The sequence below is a fragment of the Orcinus orca genome, chromosome 3 (assembly GCF_937001465.1).
Source record: "Orcinus orca chromosome 3, mOrcOrc1.1, whole genome shotgun sequence".
NCBI classification, from domain to species: domain Eukaryota; kingdom Metazoa; phylum Chordata; class Mammalia; order Artiodactyla; family Delphinidae; genus Orcinus; species Orcinus orca.
The window spans coordinates 10508711-10524826 of record NC_064561.1 but is presented as its reverse complement, the minus strand read 5'-3'; the positions used below and the strand labels follow the sequence as shown (position 1 = coordinate 10524826).

Genomic DNA, 16116 nt, shown 5'->3' with positions numbered 1-16116 from the left:
AGTAATGATAGTAAAGATGATTGAAGATCTCAGAAAGAGAACGGAGGCACAGACTGAGAAGATACAAGAAATGTTTAACAAAAAGATATAAGGAACAAACAGGGTTGAACAATACAATAACTAAAATGAAAAATACACTAGAAGGAAACAATAGCAGAATAAATGAGGCAGAAGAACGGATAAATGAGCTGGAAGACATAATGGTGGATATCACTGCCATGGAACAGAATAAAGGAAAAAGAATTAAAAGAAATGAGGAGAGTCTCAGAAACCTCTGGGACAACATTAAACACATCAACATTTGCAAAATAAGGGTCCCAGAAGGAGAAGAGAGAGGAAGTGTCTGAGAAAATATTTGAAGAGATTATAATGAAAACTTCCCTAATATGAGAAAGGAAAAACTCACTCAAGTCCAGGAAGCACAGGGAGTCCCATATAAGATGAACCCAAGAAGGAACATGCTGAGAGACACATTATTCAAACTGACAAAAATTAAAGACAAAGAAGTATGTTAAAAGCAACAAGGGAAAGGCAACAAATAACATACAAGGGAATCTCCATAATATTTTCAGCTGATTTTTCAACAGAAACTCTGCAGGACAAAGGGGAGTGGCATGATATATTTAAAGTGATGAAAGGGAAAAAGCTGCAACCAAGAATGCTCTACCCAGCAAGGCTCTAGTTCAGATTCTATGGAGAAATCAAAAGCTTTACAGACAAGCAAAAGTTAAGAGAATTCAGCACCATCATGCCAGCTTTACAACATTTGCTAAAGAAATTTGTTTAGCTGGAAAAGGAAAGGCCACAACTAGAAACAAGAAAATTACGAATGGGGAAGCTCACCAGTAAAGGCAACCATGCAGTAAGTGTAGGAAATCATCCACACACAAATATGATACCAAACCAGCAATTGTGAGAAGAGGAGAGTACAAATGCAGGATATTGGAAATGCATTTGAAATTAAGAGACCAGCAACTTAAAACAATCCTGCATATATAGACTGCTGTATCAAAACCTCATGGTAACAAGAAACCAAAAATCTAAAATAGATACACACACAAAAAAGAAAAAGGAATCCAAACACAATACTAAAGATAGTCATCACATCACAAGAGAAGAGAACAAAAGAGAAAGGGAAGAAAAAAGACTAGGAAAAAAACCCCACCAATAACTGAAAACAACAAAATGGCAATAAGAACACACATATCAGCAGTTACCTTAAATTTAAATGGATTAAATGCCCAATCAAAAGATAAGAATGGCTGAATGGATACAAAAATAAAACCCATATATGTGCTGTCTACAAGAGACCCACTTCAGATTTAGGTACATATACAGACAGAAAATGAGAGGATGGAAAGCAATATTAAACGCACCAACATTCAAATTATAGGGGTCCCAGAAGCAGAAGAGAAAAAGAAAGGAACTGAGAAAATATTTGAAGAGATTACAGTTGAAAACTTCCCTAATATGGGAAATGAAATAGTCAATCAAGTCCAGGAAGCACAGAGGGTCCCATACAGGATAAATCCAAGGAGAAACATGCCAAGACACATATTAATCAAACTATCAAAAATTAAATACAAAGAAAAAATATTAAAAGCAGCAAGGGAAAAACTACAAATAACATACAAGGGAATCCCCATAAGGTTAACAGCTGATCTTTCAGCAGAAACTCTGCAAGCCAGAAGGGACTGGCAGGACATATTTAAAGTAATGAAAGGGAAAAATCTACCACCTAGATTACTCTACCCAGCAAGGATCTCATTCAGATCCGACAGAGAAATTAAAACGTTTACAGACAAGCAAAAGCTAAGAGAATTCAGCACCACCAAACCAGCTTTACAACAAATGCTAAAGGAACCTCTCTAGGCAGGAAACACAAGAGAATGAAAAGACCTACAATAACAAACCCAAAACAATTAAGAAAATGGTAATAGGAACATACATATCGATAATTACCTTAAATGTAAATGAATTAAATGCTCCAACCAAAAGACATAGACTGGCTGAATGGATACAAAAAGAAGACCATATATATGCTGTCTACAAGAGACCCACTTCAGACCTAGGGACACATAGAGACTGAAAGTGAGGGGATGGAAAAAGTATTCCATGCAAATGGAAATCAAAAGAGAGCTGGAGTAGCAATTCTCATATCAGAAAAAATAGTCTTTAAAATAAAGACTATAACAAGAGACAAAGAAGGACACTACATAATGATCAAGGGATCAATCCAAGAAGAAGATATAACAATTGTAACTATTTATGCACCCAACATAGGAGCATCTCAATACACAAGACAAATGCTAACAGCCATAAAAGGGGAAATTTACAGTAACACAATCATAATAGGGGACTTTAACACCCCACTTTCAGCAATGGACAGATCATCCAAAATGAAAATAAATAAGGACACAGACGATTTGAATGACACAGTAAATGAGATGGACTTAATTGATATTTATAGGACATTCCATCCAAATACAACAGAATACACATTTTTCTCAAGTGATCATGGAACATTGTCCAGGATAGATCATATCTTGGGTCACAAATCAAGCCTTGGTATTTTTAACAAAATTGAAATCGTATTAAGTATCTTTTCCGACCACAATGCTTTGATACTGGATATCAATTACAGGAACAAAACTGTAAAAAATACAAACACATGGAGACGAAACGATACACTACTAAATAACCAAGAGTTCACTGACGAAATCAAAGAGGAAATCAAAAAACACCTAGAAACAAATGACAATGAAAACACGAGGACTCAAAACTTATGGGATGCAGCAAGAGCAGTTCTAAGAGGGAAGGTTATAGCAACACAATGCTACCTCAAGAAACAAGAAAGATCTCAAATAAACAACCTAGCCTTACACCTAAAGCAATTAGAGATGGAAGAACAAAAAACCCTCCAAAGTTAGCAGAAGGAAAAAAATAATAAAGAACAGATCAGAAATGAATGAAAAAGAAATGAAGGAAACAATAGCAAATATCAATAAAACTAAATTTGGTTCTTTGAGAAGATAAACAAAATTGATAAACCATTAGCCAGACTCATCAAGGAAAAAAGGGAGAAGACTCAAATCAATAGAATTAGAAATGAAGAAGAAGTAACAACTGACACTGCAGAAGTACAAAGGAACATGAGAGATTACTACAAGGAACTCTATGCCAATAAAATGGACAACCTGGAAGAAATGGACAAATTATTAGAAAAGCACAACCTTCCAAGACTGAACCAGGAAGAAATAGAAAATATAAACAGACCAATCACAAGCACTGAACTTGAAACTGTGATTAAACATCTTCCAACAAACAAAAGCTCAGGACCAGATGGCTTCACAGGCAAAGTCTATCAAACATTTAGAGAAGAGCTAACAGCTATCCTTCTCAACCTATTCCAAAATATATCAGAGGGAGGAACACTTCCAAACTCATTCTACGAGGCCACCATCACCCCTGATACCAAAACCAGACAAAGATGTCACAAAGAAAGAAAACTACAGGCCAATATCATTGATGAACATAGATTCAAAAATCCTTAACAAAATACTAGCAAACAGAATCCAACAGCACATTAAAAGGATCATACACCATGATCAAGTGGGGTTTATCCCAGGAATGCAAGGATTCTTCAATACATGCAAATCAATCAATGTGATACACCATATTAACAAATTGAAGAATAAAAACCATATGATCATCTCAATAGATGCAGAAAAAGCTTTCAACAAATTCAACACCCATTTATGATTAAAAACCCTCCAACAAGTAGGCATACAGGGAACTTACCTCAACATAAGAAAGGCCATATATGACAAACCCACAGCCAACATCGTCCTCAATGGTGAAAAACTGAAAGCATTTCCACTCCAATCAGGAAAAAGAAAAGGTTGCCCACTCTCAACACTATTATTCAACATTGTTTTGGCAGTTTTAGCCACAGCAATCAGAGAAGAAAAACAAATAAAAAGAACCCAAATCAGAAAAGAGGAATTAAAGCTGTCACTGTTTGCAGATGACATGATACTACACATAGAGAATCCTAAAGATGCTACCAGAAAACCACTAGAGCTAATCAATGAATTTGGTAAAGTAGCAGGATAAAAAATTAATGCAAAGGAATCTCTTGCATTCCTATACACTAATGATGAAAAGTCTGAAAGAGAAATTAAGAAAACACTCCCATTTACCATTGCAACAAAAAGAATAAAATATCTAGGAATAAACCGACCTAAAGGGACAAAAGACCTGTAGGCAGAAAATTATAAGACACTGATGAAAGAAATTAAAGATGATACAAATAGATTGAGAGATATACCATGTTCTTGGATTGGAAGAATCAACATTGTGAAAATGACTCTACTACCCAAAGCAATCTACAGATTCAATGCAATCCCTATCAAACTACCACTGGCATTTTTCACAGACCTAGAACAAAAAATTTCACAATTTGTATGGAAACACAAAAGACCCCGAATAGCAAAATCAATCTTGATAGTGAAAAACGGAGCTGGAGGAATCAGGCCCCCTGACTTCAGGGCCCCTTACTACAAAGCTACAGTAATCAAGACAGTATGGTCCTGGCACAAAACCGTAAATATAGATCAATGGAACAGGATAGAAAGCCCAGAGAGAAACCCATGCACATATGGTCACCTTCTTTTTGATAAAGGAGGCAAGAATATACAATGGAGAAAAGACAGCCTCTTCAATAAATGGTGCTGGGAAAACTGGACAGCTACATGTAAAAGAATGTAATTAGAACACTCCCTACACCATATACAAAAATAATCTCAAAATGGATTAAGGACCTAAATGTAAGGCCTGACACTATAAAACTCTTAGAGGAAAACATAGGTAGAACACTCCATGACATAAATCACAGTAAGATCCTCTTTGACCCACCTCCTAGAGAAATGGAAATAAAACCAAATATAAACAAATGGGACCTAATGAAACTTAAAAGCTTTTGCACAGCAAAGGAAACCATAAACAAGATGAAAAGACAGCCCTCAGAATGGGAGGAAAATATTTGCAAATGAAGCAACTGACAAAGGATTAATCTCCAAAATTTACAAGCAGCTCTTGCAGCTCAATATCAAAAAAATAAAAAACCCAGTCCAAAAATGGGCAGAAGACCTAAATAGACATTTCTCCAAAGAAGATATACAGATTGCCAACAAACACATTAAAGAATGCTCAACATCATAATCATTAGAGAAATGTAAATCAAAACTACAATGAGGTATCACCTCACACCCATCAGAATGGCCATCATCAAAAAATCTCCAAACAATAAATGCTGGAGAAGGTGTGGAGAAAAGGGAACCCTCTTGCACTGTTAGTGGGAATGTAAATGGATACAGCCACTATGGAGAACAGCATGGAGTTTCCTTAAAAAACTAAAAATAGAACTAACATACGACCCAGCAATCCCACTACTGAGCATATACCCAGATAAAACCATAAATCAAAAAGACACATGCACCCCAATGTTCATTGCAGCACTGTTTACAATAGCCAGGTCATGGAAGCAACCTAAATGCCCATCGACAGAGGGATGGATAAAGAAGATGTGGTACATATATACAATTGAATATTACTCAGCCATAAAAAGGAACGATATTGGGTCATTTGTAGAGATGTGGATGAATGTAGAGACTGTAATACAGATGAAGTAAGTCAGAAACAGAAAAACAAATATTGTACATTAACACATATATGTGAAACCTAGAAAAATGGTACAGATGAGCCAGTTTGCAGGGCAGAAATTGAGACACAGATGTACAGAACAAACGTATGGACACCAAGGGGGAAAAGCTGCGGGTTGGTGCTGGTGGTAGTGTGATGTATTGGGAGATTAGGATTGGCATATATACACTAATATGTATAAAATGGATAACTAAGAAGACCCTGTTGTAAAAAATAAATAAATAAAATAAAATTCAAAAAAGAAAAGAAAAACAAACACCTAAGAATAAACCTACCTAAGGAGGCAAAAGACGGGTACTCAGAAAACAGTAAAACACTGATGAAGGAAATCAAAGATGACAGAAACAGGGCTTCACTGGTGGCTCAGCAGTTAACAACCCAACTGCCAATGCAGGGGACATGGGTTAGAGCCCTGGTCCAGGAAGATCCCACATGCTGCGGAGCAATAAAGCCCGTGTGCCACAACTACTGAGCCTGCACTCTAGAGCCCGTGAGCCACAACTACTGAGCCTATGTGCCACAACTACTGAAATCCATGCACCTAGAGCCCGTGCTCTACAACAAGAGAAGCCAATGCAATGACAAGCCTGCACAGCACAAGGAAGAGTAGTCCCCAGTCGTTACAACTAAAGAAAGCCTGCACACAGCAACGAAGACCCAATGTAGCCAAAAAAAAAAAAAAAAAAAAAGGCAAAGATAACAGAAATAGATGGAGGGATACACCATGCTCCTTGATTGGAAGAATCAATATTGTGAAAATGACTATACTACCCAAAGCAATCCACAGGTTTAATGCAATCCCTATCAAATTACCAATGGCATTGTCTCCAGAACTAGTACAAGAAATTTTACAATTTTTATGGAAACACAAAATACCCTGAACAGCCAAAGCAATCTTAAGAAAAAAAAATGGAGCTGGAGGAATCAGGCTGACTTCAGACCATACTACAAAGCTACAGTAATCAAGACAGCATGGTACTGGTACAAAAACAGAAATATAGATCAATGGAACAGGATAGAAAGCCCAGAGAGAAACCCAAACACATATGGTCACCTTATTTTTGACAAAGGAGGCAAGAATATACAATGGAAAAAGACAGCCTCTTCAATAAGTTGTGCTGGGAAAAATGGACAGATATATGTAAAAGAATGAAATTACAACACACCCTAATACCATACACAAAAATGAACTCAGGCTTCCCTGGTGGCACAGTGGTTTGGGGTCCGCCTGCCGATGCAGGGGACACGGGTTCCTGCCCCGGTCCGGGAGGATCCCACATGCCACGGAGCGGCTGGACCCGTGAGACATAGCTGCTGAGCCTGCGTGTCCAGAGCCTGTGCTCCGCAATGGGAGAGGTCACAGCAGTGAGAGGCCTGCATACCACAAAAAAAAACAAAACAAAAACAAAACAAAACAACAACAACAAAAAATGAACTCAAAATGGATTAAGGACCTAAATGTAAGGTCAGACACTATAAAACTCTTAGAGGATGGGTTTCCCTGGTGGCACAGTGGTTAAGAGTCCGTCTGCCAATGCAGGGGACGCAAGTTTGAGCCCTGGTCTGGGAGGATCCCACATGCCGCGGAGCAGCTAAGCCTGTGTGCCACAGCTGCTGAAGCCCGCACGCCTAGAGCCCGTGCTCTACTACAAGAGAGGCCACCACAATGAGGGGCCTGCGCACCGCAATGCAGAGTGGTCCCCGCTCGCCGCAACTAAAGAGGGCCCACGCGCAGCAACGAAGACCCAACGCAGCCATTAAAAAAAAAAGAAAAAAAAAACTCTTAGAGGAAAACATAGGCAGAACACTCTATGACGTAAATCACAGCAAGATTCTTTTTGACCCACCTCCTAGAGAAATGGAAATAAAAACAAAAATAAATGGGACCTAATGAAACTTAAAAGCTTTTGCACAGCAAAGGAAACCATAAACAAGATGAAAAGACAACCCTCAGAATGGGAGAAAATATTTACAAATGAAGCAACTGATAAAGGATTAATCTCCAAAATATACAAGCGGCTCATGTAGCTCAATATCAATAAAACAAAGAACCCAATCCAAAAATGGGCAGAAGATCTAAATAAACATTTCTCCAAAGAAGACATACAGATGGCCAACAAATTCATAAAAAGATGCTCAACATCTTGGGCTTCCCTGGTGGCGCAGTGGTTGAGAGTCCACCTGCCGATGCAGGGGACACGGGTTCGTGCCCCAGTCCGGGAAGATCCCACATGCCGCAGAGCGGCTGGGCCCGTGAGCCATGGCCGCTGAGCCTGCGCGTCCGGAGCCTGTGGTCCACAACGGGAGAGGCCACAACAGTGCGAGGCTCGCGTACCGCAAAAAAAAAAAAAAAAAAAAAAGATGCTCAACATCACTAATCATTAGAGAAATGCAAATCAAAATCACAATGAGGTATCACCTCACACTGGTCAAAATGGCCATTTTCAAAAAATCTACAAACAGTAAATGCTGGAGAGGGTGTGGAGAAAAGGGAACCCTCCCGCACTGTCGGTGGGAATGTAAATGGATACAGCCACTGTGGAGAACAGTATGGAGGTTCCTTAAAAAACTATAAACAGAACTACCATATGACCCAGCAACCTCACTACTGGGCATATACCCTGAGAAAACCATAATTGAAAAAGATTCATGTACCACAATGTTTATTGCAGCACTATTTACAATAGCCAGGACATGGAAGCAACCTAAATGTCCATCAATAGATGAATGGATAAAGAAGAAGTGGCACATATACACAATGCAATATTACTCAGCCATAAAAAGGAACAAAATTGAGTTATTTGTAGTAAGGTGGATGAACTTAGAATGTCACATAGAGTGAAGTAAGTCAGAAAGAGAAAAACAAATACTGTATGCTAACACATATATATGGAATTTTAAAAAGCGGTACTGATGAACCTAGTGGCAGGACAGGAGCAAAGACGCAGAGTAGAGAACAGACTTGAGGGCACAGGGGGCGAAGGGGAAGCTGGATGAAGTGAGAGAGTGGCATTGACATATATACGCTACCAAATGTAAAATGGATGGCTAGTGGGAAGCTGCTGCATAGCACAAGGAGATCAACTCGATGCTTTGTGACGACCTAGAGGGATGGAATATAGAGGATGGGAGGGAGGCTCAAGAAGGAGGGGATATGGGGATACATGTATACATATAGCTGATTCACTTTGTTGTACAACAGAAACTAACACAACATTATAAAGCATTTATACTCCAATAAAGATGTGAACAAAAAGTCTGTCCAAAAAAAAGAAACAAACAAACAAAAAAGAATTTCTCACCCCATAACTTTAGTTAGGTAAAATTCTAAAAGTGCATTAATAATTTTTCCTTTGATTATTTCTTAAACCATCTAGTTCAGGGAACATAGTGAGATAAAAGGCAAAGCTTCTTGAATAAAACATGTTTGAGACAGTTGCATGTGGATAGGGCACTCTTTTACCTTTTTTATAATGATTGTCAAAAATTCATACTTAGGATCATTTGGATGTCCGTCTCGGTCCTCAGGACAGGCTGCCCCAAGATAGGCTACAATGGTATATTGAATATAGTGAACTAAATTTCCTTGAGAAAGCGCTGATGAAACAAAATTATATTTACAAGCACTCTCTGCTCCCCCTCTCCTGGAAGAGGAAAGAAATCAGATCTCCCATGTGAAGGTACTGTCAGTATAACAGGATAATAGAAAGCATCCTTATCACCAGATTTGGGAATTCTAGGCTAAGGAAGCTATGTAAACAAAGTTTGTTACTTCTTCATAAGTTTGCTGCCCGAAGCACAAACCCCTCTGTTTTGTTAAATCTTCACAAATAATTGTTTCTTTCTCTAAAAATGATATATGAGTGGCTGCTTTAGTCTCTTCAAAAGTCTCATTTCTATGAGACCTCTGTTCATATAAATTAAATTTGTTTATTTCTTTGTTAATCTGTCTGGTGTCAATTTAATTGTTAAACCGTCTGAAAGAACTAAGAAGGGGTGAGGGCAACTTTTCCTCCTTCCCAACAGTTGTTTTAGTTGCCAGGATACTAGCTGGACCCACTCTCTTCCCCTTAGGGCTTCAGAATTGAGAGGTACTGTGACCACAAACTTAAGCTGGCAGAAGGTAAAAGTTGTTAACAGGTTAGCCTTCTGGATCTCTGCCTGGAAATGCCAGTGGAAGTGAAACTGATAAAAGTCATTTTTCTCTATAAACTTAGATTAGCAGGAGAAAATATGTGTGGAGCTTTCTCCTTTGTCATAGCAACTCAAATAAAAATATGGTAAATGAGTGATCTTCATTTTTATTGGTCATTTCCTCCCAGAAAATGTCTCTGCTTTTCTTTGTCTCTCTGTGTTGTGTCATTTGTCCTAAGGAGGAAGAACCATAGGGCAGAATAGCAGGCATAGGTTCTTTATAAAATTGCTGTTCAAGCCAGCCTCACAAACTGGTGAGTTCATGGTTGTCACCCACTAGTGTTTGTTTAGACAAATGTTGCTGTGGGTCCCTCATGTAAAAAACAGAAGAGTTTATTCCTTCCATCTTGGTCTATATTGTGAGAGCTTGACTTTATGACCAGTGAGAATATTCTATCTGGTCACTGCATTCTGAAATGTGCACTTATTGGGGTGGATCTATTTGGTAGCCAAATAGACTGGGGCATGAGACAGGAAATCACAAGCATCTCTCTCTTCATGTGGCAATGCCAGATTTCACAGGTATTTGTCATAAGGGGTCCTAGTCTATAGAGGCATTTCTTGTCTCAACATTCATTGCTTTGTGCTGAGAAAGTCTCATTCCAGTAGCACTGCCTGGTGCCAAAGATGAGTAGATTTATGACTGGAGGCATCTCACATTGTCATGACAGAACAGAGACAACATTTGATTACACCATCCTTACCACATGTGCAACAGAAGTCTTTACTGTCTTAGACTATATTGGGAGTAGACCTTTGGATCATGGGGGAGACATCATCTGCACCCACATTAGGGATGCCTGTTTTATATATGGTAAAGATTTATTCTAAGTCTAAAAAGTTACCTCTGTGTCTTTCCATAAGAAGTCTTACTGGATCGAGTCATTATTGAAATAAACATACTAGTGGAAATCCCATTCGTCAGTGACAGGATAATGAATCGTTTTAACTGGAAAACTTCTATGTTTGAAAATCTTTTCTTTTTACACAGTTTTATTGGAGTATAATTGCTTTACAATGTTGTGTTAGTTTCTGCTGTACAACAAAGTGAATCAGCTGTATGTATACATATATCCCCATATCCCCTCCCTCTTGAGCCTCCCTCCCACCCTCCTTATCCCACCCCTCTAGGTCGTCACAAAGCACAGAACTGATCTCCTGAGCTTTGCAGCTACTTCCCACTAGCTATCTATTTTACATTTGGTAGTGTATATATGTCAATGCTAGTCTTTCACTACGTCCCCCTCATCATAAACAACTCTCATACTGGTATTTACAGGAAGATCTAATTGAAAAGAGAACACAAAATGGTATGATGCTATTCTTAGGGAATCCTTTAATAAAATGAATTAACAGAAGCCAGACTTAGAACAAATTAAAAAAAAAATCTGAAGTAAATTCCCCTTCTCTTCCCTTTTATACTCCTCTTCAATCCCAGCTCCCTGCACCTAGCCTCCATAAGATCATTTGGACCTCTGGGATCCTGGTATGACCTATCCCTCAAAACCCAGCTCTATCACCTCACCCAGTTCTCCTAAATCTTAAAACTCCTGCAAGCTTCCCATAAAGCACTCACCTGGTTGTTTTGATTTCTCTTTTTAAAAAGATTTTTCAGAGAGCACATTGGGTTGACCTCTAGTCCTGGGGAATACAGATTATTTTGTAAATGCTGACAGTCAGAAGTGAATTCAACTGAGTACTTGAGAAGCACAATAAAGCTCACTTTGCAGTCCCTTATAACTCCTAATTTCCAGGTCTTGCTAACCAGCCTCTGCCAGCTTCAGGCATTCCTATGCAATGTCCTTTGTAGAAGTATACTGTACCCCATCCCCAAAATTTCAGATCCCTTGTAAAACATCAGATCTTTAAATTATAAAACGTTTTACCTCCAGTCTCAGAAGACCCAATCAATTCAGGGCAGAATTAGAAAGATTAGTTGTTATTCACAACCCCAATCATAGGGACCTTAATTGACTGCTAGAGGGTTTTCTTCCAGCCCACAATTATACTGTATCTATTAGGTAGGCCAGATGACACTCTGGGTAAACAAAACCCCTTCAGAGAGGAACAGAGAGGCCAGCACCTCTCCCAGTCAACCGAAGTAGAAATGACCTAAATAGAAGCTAATATTCAAGGTTCGATAGGAAAAATATTAAAGGCCTTTGCCCATAAATTTAGTTGGTCTAAGGTTGAATTATGTATTCAAAAAAAAAAAGGAAAGAAACCAGAAGCTTTTGTTGAATGTTTTATACAAAATTTTTAGCAGAAAACTGCATTGAAAACAGAAGCCCAGAGCACAGGAAACACTAATATCTGCTCCAGTGAGAATTTTTCACCCTGATACTGGACAGCAAATTCAAAATAACTGCAAGTGTGGTAATTGAGGATACAACTCAATTCTTTGAAAGTAGCTTCTAGGAATGTAGAAAAAAAGTTTAATAGCCACAATTCTTGCTTTACAACTTGAATATTTAGAGAAACAAAAACATAAAGCTGAGAATAATTTGAAGCCCTCTTCCTATTTGCCTCCAGACAACTGCAGATATTGTAAGAAATCAGGAGGTTATAAGAGAAATTGTCCTGCATTTAAGAGAAAGGTTTAAGAAGCAATCCCTTTGTGCCCCAGGACTGCCAGTAGGTTCATTTTTCTCCTTCTGAGGGACAGTTCCCCCCGCAAATGACAGGGTCAGCTGTTCCTCTGTTGCACCCCATAGCTTATCATTAAACCTAAAACACAGAATCAGGCACTGGATTCTTAATTGACACTGGTGCAACGTCCTCTACCATCTGCTCAGTGGAGTTGCCTCTACCTGTGATTTTGTTCAAGCAGTTGGAAACTCTGGGTAGACTATTTCATTGCCAATATTTCAGTCCACCCCAATATCTTTAGCTCCCCACCCCCATAACATGCACTGGGCCATTCTAGTTTCCACCTGTTCACCAGTAAACTTCTTGGTGGAGATTTTAATGTAAATTTAATGCCGCTATAAAATGTAATGGGAGGGGCTTTTATTTCCCTGCTCTCAGATAAAGCCTCACACTGTTACCGAATGCAAGTTCATGTGCCCAATGCACAGTGAGGCCAAACAAACCGAAACTCTCTGGAAGGTTTCAACAAAGCACTTTTAAAAGCAAGGTGGAAAAAAAAAAAAAAAAGCAAGGTGAGGTAGGGGTGTGTTTGGTTGTGGCAAACTTCTTGGTGTTGAACTCTTTTGTTCTTGCAGCTGTCCATGTAAGTCAGGTCATGATGTTCCTGTAACCCCCCCAACAAGACAAATGCTATTCTCTGTTCTGCAACTTTTTATCTCTGTATGAATGGACTCCTAAAGGTTAGAGCCCTGAGAATAGACTATCCTGTATACTTAAGGCTATAGGCAACATTCAAAAGGTGCAGAGCCAGCATGACTAAGCACAGGCAACAAGGCACAAAGTTTAAAGTAAAGAGGAATAGATCTAATATGGAGTCAGGGTTGTTCTTCCCTGTTCCAACACCTCCTGCTTTCCTTACTGGAAAGTCAGCCTGATTTAAATCCTTCTGAATTGGATGGACCTTTAATAGATGTCCCAGTAAATGTCTGGGCCACACAGGCAAATGAATTTGCATTGCTACTATTGATATATGAAGTGACTGTATATGTTATATGGAAGAAAAATTAACTTTTCCATCAGTAGACTAACATGGTGTACATATTAAAAAACAAACAAACAAACAACCTTTTTCTGAATAATGAACACAGTACCCATATTTATTAATCATATATTAGAAAACTGCCTGGAGAGTACTTGTCTCTCACTGTCCTACTTCACTCTCTAGGTCTCCACTATAGACTATTTTTTTTTAACATCTTTATTGGGGTATAATTGCTTTACAATGATGTGTTAGTTTCTGCTTTATAACAAAGTGAATCAACAAACAAAGTGAATACATATACATATGTTCCCATATCTCTTCCCTCTTGCGTCTCCCTCCCTCCCACCCTCCCTATCCCACCCCTCCAGGCGGTCACAAAGCACCGCGCTGATATCCCTGTGCTATGCGGCTGCTTCCCACTAGCTATCTACCTTACGTTTGGTAGTGTATATATGTCCATGCCTCGCTCTCGCTTTGTCACAGCTCACCCTTCCCCCTCCCCATATCCTCAAGTCCGTTCTCCAGTAGGTCTGTGTCTTTATTCCTGTCTTACCCCTAGGTTCTTCATGACATTTTTTTCCCTTAAATTCCATATATATGTGTTAGCATACGGTATTTGTTTTTCTCTTTCTGACTTACTTCACTCTGTATGACAGACTCTAGGTCCATCCACCTCACTACAAATAACTCAATTTCGTTTCTTTTTATGGCTGAGTAATATTCCATTGTATATATGTGCCACATCTTCTTTATCCATTCATCTGATGATGGGCACTTAGGTTGTTTCCATCTCCGGGTCCACTATAGACTCTTTCAAACTGTGTGTTGCTCTTATTAACCCTTACTTTTTCAGCATGCTGAGCACAAACCAAACGCTCCCTTATGCCTGTTTACTAAACACTGGTCAGGTTAACTAATCAATCTGACTGTTGGTTATATCAAATCTAGATAGAGCAAAAGAACCAGAACTGGTCTTCATTCCTGCTGATTGAACACCTGGTGGACTAAAGTAGAAAATATGGATGAATGACAAGCTATGGTATCCAAGACTGAAAAATAATCACTGCATTATTTTCTTCTGGTGAGTTATTTGGGACCCAGACCACCTGTATAGAAGTTCAAGGACCGGCCCTTGACCAGATAAAGACAATTAATGAAAAATGTTCTCTTTGCATTGAAAACAAACATGACCTTGGAACTTCTCTTGGTGACATACTAGGAAAATGTTGTAACAAACTCTGTAGATTCCACAAGTGGCAACTTCAAACCTCTCTGGGAGATTGTAAATGACTCCAGCACTACCCTTTTTGGTACAGATGTCTGCCAAATCACCAAATGATTTGGATCCTGCACAAGCCACTCTTTGTACACTCTGTACAGTGGGTATTTTAAAAAATAATTAATTAATTAATTATATTATTTTTGGCTGCGTTGGGTCTTCATTGCTGCACGCGGGCTTTCTATAGTTGTGGCGAGCGGGGGCTACTCTTCGTTGCGGTGCGTGGGCTTCTCATTGCGGTGGCTTCTCTTGTCGTGGAGCACGGGCTCCAGGTGTGTGGGCTTTAGTAGTTGTGGCTCATGGGCTCTAGAGCGCAGGCTCAGTAGTTGTGGCGTGCGGGCTTAGTTGCTCCGCGGCATGTGGGATCTTCCCGGACCAGGGCTCGAACTCGTGTCCCCTGCATTGGCAGGCTGATTCTTAGCCACTGTGCCACCAGGGAAGCCCTGTACAGTGGGTATTTTAACTGTTCCCCTGAATAAGCTACCAAATACCACAAACTATTGTTGATGGATTGGTCCTTTTGTCAATATACAATCTCCTAGTTTGTCTTATTTAAGAAATTCACCTGAGTTTCTACATTGTCTGAGATTAGGATTGCCACCTCAGCATTCTTTTGTTTACTATTTATATAGAAGCTATTTCTATCCTCTCATTTTTATCCTACTTGTGTCTTGGATCTAAAGTGTGTTTCTTGTAGATGTTATGTAGTTAAATTACGTTTTTTTTTTTAATTATTGTGTCTCTCTGCCTTTTAATTGGAAATTAATTGTTTTTATTTTAGTAGTGTACCATTTAATTCTCTTCTCACTTATTTTAGTTATTTTCTTAATGGCTACCCTGAGGGTCAAAACTAACACCTTAAACTTAGAATAATCTAGTTTGAATTAATATCAACATAGTTTCTATGTTTCTAGTGGGAAGCAGCCGCATAGCACAGGATCAGCTTGGTGCTTTGTGACTGTGACCGCCTAGAGGGGTGGGAAAAGGAGGGTGGGAGGGAGACGCAAGAGGGAGGGGATATATGTATACGTATAGCTGATTCATTTTGTTATACAGCATAAACTAACACAACATTGTAAAGCAATTATACTCCAATAAAGATGTTAAAAAAAAACCCTATGTATTAAACATATATCCTTTATATTTTTACTGTCCCAACTCTATATACTTGTGTCTATTAACATAGATTTATGTTAAAGTTTTACTCATTTGACTTTTAAATAGTATAGGAAAAAAAGAGAACCTACGAACCTAAATACAATCATACTGGCTTTTATATTTATCTACA

General features: G+C 38.8%; 1 long non-coding RNA gene across 1 annotated transcript in view; it reads left to right on the top strand.

Moving 5' to 3' along the window:
- The window catches only part of LOC117195733 (uncharacterized), a 58264-nt gene that overhangs the window by 38385 nt on the left and 3763 nt on the right, over positions 1-16116 (top strand). Inside the window, exon 2 of the long non-coding RNA XR_004475532.2 lies at positions 14498-14630. This is a non-coding gene — a long non-coding RNA (uncharacterized LOC117195733). The remainder of the gene's footprint in view (positions 1-14497; positions 14631-16116) is intronic.